Here is a 7,979-nt window from a genome sequence, read left to right on the forward strand (position 1 = left end):
TGATCTTTTCGGGTGACGGCAACTGGTCAATAAACCCACATATGCTACCTGAAGGCATCAATCTTGCCGGATTGGAGAGCCTCGCTATGCAATAAACGAGAAGAAAGGGGGTTAACCGAGGGGCCCGATATTTATTAGTCATATCATGAGAAGCCAACAAGCACTGACAGCAAGGACAACATTGGGGGAATTAGTTGTGCCTATTAAATGGCATGAAGAAACGATAAATTATTAGAAATTAAAGCGGATGAAAAAACAACTTGCCGCAGGTGGGAACCGAACCCACAACCTTCGCATTTCGCGTGCGATGCTCTACCAATTGAGCTACCGCGGCGCTATTTCCCCATCAACTTTCTTGGGTATTTATGTGTACTATTAAACCCTGGGAGTGTTAGCCAGCGCCATCACTCACAGACCTTGGCGGCGGACGTGGATCGTCCTCGTTGACGCAGGTGTCACGAGAAAGTGATCTTTTTGTGTGAAGGCAACTGGTCAATAAACCCACATATGCTACCTGAAGGCATCAATCTTGCCGGATTCGAGACCCTCGTTATGTAATAAACGAGAAGAAAGGGGGTTAACCGAGAGGCCCGATATTTATTAGTCATATCATGAGAAGCCAACAAGGACTGACATCTAGGACAACATAGGGGAAATTAGTTGTGCCTAATAAATGTTATGAAGAAACGATAAATTATTAGAAATTAAAGCGGATGAAAAAAACAACTTGGCTTAGGTGGGAACCGAACCCACAAACTTTGCATTTCGCGTGCGATGCTCTACCAATTGAGCTACCGCGGCGTTGTTTCCCCATCAACTTTCTAGGGTATTTATGTGTGCTATTAAACCATGGGAGTGTTAGCCAGCGCCACCACTCACAGACCTTGGCGGCGGACGTGGAACGTCCTCGTTGCCGCAGGCGTCACGAGCACGTGATCTTTTTGGGTGAAGGCAACTGGTCAATAAACCCACATATGCTGCCTGAAGGCATCAATGTTGCCGCATTCGAGACCCTCGTTATGTAATAAACGAGAGGAAGGGAGTTAACCGTGGGGCCCGATATTTATTAGTCATATCATGAGAAGCCAACAAGCACTGACAGCAAGGACAACATAGGGCAAATTAGTTGTGCCTAATAAATGGCATGAAGAAACGATAAATTATTAGAAATTAAAGTGGATGAAAAAACAACTTGCCGCACGTGGGAACCGAACCCACAACCTTCGCATTTCGCGTGCGTTGCTCTACCAATTGAGCTGCACAGCACTGTTTCCCCATCAACTTTCATGGGTATTTATGTGTACTAGTAAAACCCTGGGAGTGTTAGCCAGCGCAACCAATCACAGACCTTGGCGGCGGACGTGGAACGTCCTCGTTGACGCAGGCGTCACGAGAAAGTGATCTTTTCAGGTGAAGGCAACTGGTCAATAAACCCACATATGCTACCTGAAGGCATCAATGTTGCCGGATTCGCGACCCTCGTTATGTAATAAACGAGAAGAAAGGGGGTTAACCGAGGGGCCCGATAGTTATTAGTCATATCATGAGAAGCCAACAAGGACTGACAGCAAGGTCAACATAGGGGAAATTAGTTGTGCCTAATAAATGGTATGAAGAAACGATAAATTATTAGAAACTAAAGCGAATGAAAAAAAACAACTTGCCGCAGGTGGGAACCGAACCCACAACCTTCGCACTTCGCATGCGATGCTCTACCAATTGAGCTACCGCGGCGCTGTTTCCCCATCAACTTTCTAGGGTATTTATGTGTACTAGTAAAATCCTGGGAGTGTTAGCCAGCGCCACCACTCACAGACCTTGGCGGCGGACGTGAACGTCCTCCTTGACGCAGGCGTCACAAGAAAGTGATCTTTTCGGGTGAAGGCAACTGGTCAATAAACCCACATATGCTACCTGAAGGCATCAATCTTGCCGGATTGGAGACCCTCGCTATGTAATAAACGAGAAGAAAGGGGGTTAACCGAGAGGCCCGATATTTAATAGTCATATCATGAGAAGCCAACAAGGACTGACAGCGACGACAACATAGGGGAAATTAGTTGTGCCTAATAAATGGTATGAAGAAACGATAAATTATTAGAAATTAAAGCGGATGAAAAAAACAACTTGCCGCAGGTGGGCACCGAACGTACATCCTTCGCATTTCGCGTGCGATGCTCTACCAATTGAGCTACCGCGGCGCTGTTTCCCCATCAACTTTCTTGGGTATTTATGTGTACTAGTAAATCCTGGGAGTATTAGCCAGCGCCATCACTCACAGACCTTGGCGGCGGACGTGGAACGTCCTCGTTGACGCAGGCGTCACGAGAAAGTGATCTTTTTGTGTGAAGGCAACTGGTCAATAAACCCACATGTGCTACCTGAAGGCATCAATCTTGCCGCATTCGAGACCCTCGTTATGTAATAAACGAGAAGAAAGGGGGTTAACCGAGAGGCCCGATATATATTAGTCATATCATGAGAATCCAACAAGAACTGACATCTAGGACAACATAGGGGAAATTAGTTGTGCCTAATAAATGGTATGAAGAAACGATAAACTATTACAAATTAAAGCGGATGAAAAAAACAACTTGGCTTAGGTGGGAACCGAACCCACAACCTTTGCATTTCGCGTGCGATGCTCTACCAATTAAGCAACCGCGGCGTTGTTTCCCCATCAACTTTCTAGGGTATTTATGTGTACTAGTAAAACCATGGGAGTGTTAGCCAGCGCCACCACTCACAGACCTTGGCGGCGGACGTGGAACGTCCTCGTTGCCGCAGGCGTCACGAGCACGTGATCTTTTTGGTGAAGGCAACTGGTCAATAAACCCACATATGCTGCCTGAAGGCATCAATGTTGACGCATTCGAGACCCTCGTTATGTAAAAAACGAGAGGAAGGGGGTTAACCATAGGGCCCGATATTTATTAGTCTTATCATGAGAAGCCAACAAGCACTGACAGCAAGGAGAACATAGGGGAAATAAGTTGTGCCTAATAAATGGCATGAAGAAACGATAAATTATAAGAAATTAAAGTGGATGAAAAAACAACTTGCCGCAGGTGGGAACCGATCCCACAACCTTCGCATTTCGCGTGCGTTGCTCTACCAATTGAGCTACCCAGGCGCTGTTTCCCATGAACTTTCTTGGGTATTTATGTGTACTAGTAAAACCCTGGGAGTGTTAGCCAGCGCAACCAATCACAGACCTTAGCAGTGCACGTGGAGCGTCCTCCTTGACGCAGGCGTCACAAGAAAGTGTTCTTTTCGGGTGACGGCAACTGGTCAATAAACCCACATATGCTACCTGAAGGCATCAATCTTGCCGGATTGGAGAGCCTCGCTATGCAATAAACGAGAAGAAAGGGGGTTAACCGAGGGGCCCGATATTTATTAGTCATATCATAAGAAGCCAACAAGCACTGACAGCAAGGACAACATTGGGGGAATTAGTTGTGCCTATTAAATGGCATGAAGAAACGATAAATTATTAGAAATTAAAGCGGATGAAAAAACAACTTGCCGCAGGTGGGAACCGAACCCACAACCTTCGCATTTCGCGTGCGATGCTCTACCAATTGAGCTACCGCGGCGCTATTTCCCCATCAACTTTCTTGGGTATTTATGTGTACTATTAAACCCTGGGAGTGTTAGCCAGCGCCATCACTCACAGACCTTGGCGGCGGACGTGGATCGTCCTCGTTGACGCAGGTGTCACGAGAAAGTGATCTTTTTGTGTGAAGGCAACTGGTCAATAAACCCACATATGCTACCTGAAGGCATCAATCTTGCCGGATTCGAGACCCTCGTTATGTAATAAACGAGAAGAAAGGGGGTTAACCGAGAGGCCCGATATTTATTAGTCATATCATGAGAAGCCAACAAGGACTGACATCTAGGACAACATAGGGGAAATTAGTTGTGCCTAATAAATGTTATGAAGAAACGATAAATTATTAGAAATTAAAGCGGATGAAAAAAACAACTTGGCTTAGGTGGGAACCGAACCCACAAACTTTGCATTTCGCGTGCGATGCTCTACCAATTGAGCTACCGCGGCGTTGTTTCCCCATCAACTTTCTAGGGAATTTATGTGTGCTATTAAACCATGGGAGTGTTAGCCAGCGCCACCACTCACAGACCTTGGCGGCGGACGTGGAACGTCCTCGTTGCCGCAGGCGTCACGAGCACGTGATCTTTTTGGGTGAAGGCAACTGGTCAATAAACCCACATATGCTGCCTGAAGGCATCAATGTTGCCGCATTCGAGACCCTCGTTATGTAATAAACGAGAGGAAGGGAGTTAACCGTGGGGCCCGATATTTATTAGTCATATCATGAGAAGCCAACAAGCACTGACAGCAAGGACAACATAGGGCAAATTAGTTGTGCCTAATAAATGGCATGAAGAAACGATAAATTATTAGAAATTAAAGTGGATGAAAAAACAACTTGCCGCACGTGGGAACCGAACCCACAACCTTCGCATTTCGCGTGCGTTGCTCTACCAATTGAGCTGCACAGCACTGTTTCCCCATCAACTTTCATGGGTATTTATGTGTACTAGTAAAACCCTGGGAGTGTTAGCCAGCGCAACCAATCACAGACCTTGGCGGCGGACGTGGAACGTCCTCGTTGACGCAGGCGTCACGAGAAAGTGATCTTTTCAGGTGAAGGCAACTGGTCAATAAACCCACATATGCTACCTGAAGGCATCAATGTTGCCGGATTCGCGACCCTCGTTATGTAATAAACGAGAAGAAAGGGGGTTAACCGAGGGGCCCGATAGTTATTAGTCATATCATGAGAAGCCAACAAGGACTGACAGCAAGGTCAACATAGGGGAAATTAGTTGTGCCTAATAAATGGTATGAAGAAACGATAAATTATTAGAAACTAAAGCGAATGAAAAAAAACAACTTGCCGCAGGTGGGAACCGAACCCACAACCTTCGCACTTCGCATGCGATGCTCTACCAATTGAGCTACCGCGGCGCTGTTTCCCCATCAACTTTCTAGGGTATTTATGTGTACTAGTAAAATCCTGGGAGTGTTAGCCAGCGCCACCACTCACAGACCTTGGCGGCGGACGTGAACGTCCTCCTTGACGCAGGCGTCACAAGAAAGTGATCTTTTCGGGTGAAGGCAACTGGTCAATAAACCCACATATGCTACCTGAAGGCATCAATCTTGCCGGATTGGAGACCCTCGCTATGTAATAAACGAGAAGAAAGGGGGTTAACCGAGAGGCCCGATATTTAATAGTCATATCATGAGAAGCCAACAAGGACTGACAGCGACGACAACATAGGGGAAATTAGTTGTGCCTAATAAATGGTATGAAGAAACGATAAATTATTAGAAATTAAAGCGGATGAAAAAAACAACTTGCCGCAGGTGGGCACCGAACGTACATCCTTCGCATTTCGCGTGCGATGCTCTACCAATTGAGCTACCGCGGCGCTGTTTCCCCATCAACTTTCTTGGGTATTTATGTGTACTAGTAAATCCTGGGAGTATTAGCCAGCGCCATCACTCACAGACCTTGGCGGCGGACGTGGAACGTCCTCGTTGACGCAGGCGTCACGAGAAAGTGATCTTTTTGTGTGAAGGCAACTGGTCAATAAACCCACATGTGCTACCTGAAGGCATCAATCTTGCCGCATTCGAGACCCTCGTTATGTAATAAACGAGAAGAAAGGGGGTTAACCGAGAGGCCCGATATATATTAGTCATATCATGAGAATCCAACAAGAACTGACATCTAGGACAACATAGGGGAAATTAGTTGTGCCTAATAAATGGTATGAAGAAACGATAAACTATTACAAATTAAAGCGGATGAAAAAAACAACTTGGCTTAGGTGGGAACCGAACCCACAACCTTTGCATTTCGCGTGCGATGCTCTACCAATTGAGCAACCGCGGCGTTGTTTCCCCATCAACTTTCTAAGGTATTTATGTGTACTAGTAAAACCATGGGAGTGTTAGCCAGCGCCACCACTCACAGACCTTGGCGGCGGACGTGGAACGTCCTCGTTGCCGCAGGCGTCACGAGCACGTGATCTTTTTGGTGAAGGCAACTGGTCAATAAACCCACATATGCTGCCTGAAGGCATCAATGTTGACGCATTCGAGACCCTCGTTATGTAAAAAACGAGAGGAAGGGGGTTAACCATAGGGCCCGATATTTATTAGTCTTATCATGAGAAGCCAACAAGCACTGACAGCAAGGAGAACATAGGGGAAATAAGTTGTGCCTAATAAATGGCATGAAGAAACGATAAATTATAAGAAATTAAAGTGGATGAAAAAACAACTTGCCGCAGGTGGGAACCGATCCCACAACCTTCGCATTTCGCGTGCGTTGCTCTACCAATTGAGCTACCCAGGCGCTGTTTCCCATGAACTTTCTTGGGTATTTATGTGTACTAGTAAAACCCTGGGAGTGTTAGCCAGCGCAACCAATCACAGACCTTAGCAGTGCACTTGGAGCGTCCTCCTTGACGCAGGCGTCACGAGAAAGTGATCTTTTCGGGTGAAGGCAACTGGTCAATAAACCCACATATGCTACCCGAAGGCATCAATGTTGCCGGATTCGCGACCCTCGTTATGTAATAAACGAGAAGAAAGGGGGTTAACCGTGGGGCCCGATATTTATTAGTCATATCATGAGAAGCCAACAAGGACTGACAGCAAGGACAACATAGGGGAAATTAGTTGTGCCTTATAAATGGTATGAAGAAACGATAAATTATTAGAAATTAAAGCGAATGAAAAAAAAAACAACTTGCCGCAGGTGGGAACGGAACCCATAACCTTCGCACTTTGCGTGCGATGCTCTACCAATTGAGCTACCGCGGCGCTGTTTCCCCATCAACTTTCTAGGGTATTTAAGTGTACTTGTAAAACCCTGGGAGTGTTAGCAAGCGCCACCACTCATAGACCTTGGCGGCGGACGTGGAACGTCCTCCTTGACGCAGGCGTCACAAGAAAGTGATCTTTTCGGCGGAAGGCAACTGGTCAATAAACCCACATATGCTACCTGAAGGCATCAATCTTGCCGGATTGGAGACCCTCGCTATGTAATAAACGAAAAGAAAGGGGGTTAACCGAGAGGCCCGATATTTATTAGTCATATCATGAGAAGCCAACAAGGACTGACAGCGACGACAACGTAGGGGAAATTAGTTGCGCCTAATAAATGGTATGGAGAAACGATAAATTATTAAAAATTAAAGCGGATGAAAAAAACAACTTGCCGCAGGTGGGCACCGAACCCACAACCTTCGCATTTCGCGTGCGATGCTCTACAAATTGAGCTATCGCGGCGCTGTTTCCCCATCAACTTTCTTGGGTATTTATGTGTACTAGTAAACCCTGGGAGTATTAGCCAGCGCCATCACTCACAGACCTTGGCGGCGGACCTGGAACGTCCTCGTTGACGCAGGCGTCACGAGAAAGTGATCTTTTCGGGTGAAGGCAACTGGTCAATAAACCCACATATGCTACCTGAAGGCATCAATCTTGCCGGATTCGAGACCCTCGTTATGTGATAAACGAGAAGAAAGGGGGTTAACCGAGAGGCCCGATATTTATTAGTCATATCATGAGAATCCAACAAGGACTGACATCTAGGACAACATAGGGGAAATTAGTTGTGCCTAATAAATGGTATGAAGAAACGATAAATTATTAGAAATTAAAGCGGATGAAAAAAACAACTTGGCTTAGGTGGGAACCGAACCCACAACCTTTGCATTTCGCGTGCGATGCTCTACCAATTGAGCTACCGCGGCGATGTTTCCCCATCAACTTTCTAGAGTATTTATGTGTACTAGTAGAACCATGGGAGTGTTAGCCAGCGCCACCACTCACAGACCTTGGCGGTGCGCGTGGAGCGTCCTCCTTGACGCAGGCGTCACAAGAAAGTGATCTTTTCGGGTGAAGGCAACTGGTCAATAAACCCACATAT

At 46.3% G+C, this 7,979-nt stretch overlaps 2 non-coding genes across 2 annotated transcripts; both read right to left on the reverse strand.

Annotated features, from left to right (window-relative positions):
* Positions 1 to 261: 261 nt before the first annotated feature.
* TRNAS-CGA (transfer RNA serine (anticodon CGA)) lies at positions 262 to 334 on the reverse strand. Its single transcript has one exon. It is a non-coding gene; the product is annotated as a tRNA-Ser (tRNA).
* Positions 335 to 3,526: 3,192 nt separating this feature from the next.
* TRNAS-CGA (transfer RNA serine (anticodon CGA)) lies at positions 3,527 to 3,599 on the reverse strand. Its single transcript has one exon. It is a non-coding gene; the product is annotated as a tRNA-Ser (tRNA).
* Between the last annotated feature and the right edge of the window lie 4,380 nt (positions 3,600 to 7,979).

This window comes from Dermacentor variabilis, chromosome 9 (assembly GCF_050947875.1).
Source record: "Dermacentor variabilis isolate Ectoservices chromosome 9, ASM5094787v1, whole genome shotgun sequence".
In the NCBI taxonomy this organism is placed as follows: Eukaryota; Metazoa; Arthropoda; class Arachnida; order Ixodida; family Ixodidae; genus Dermacentor; species Dermacentor variabilis.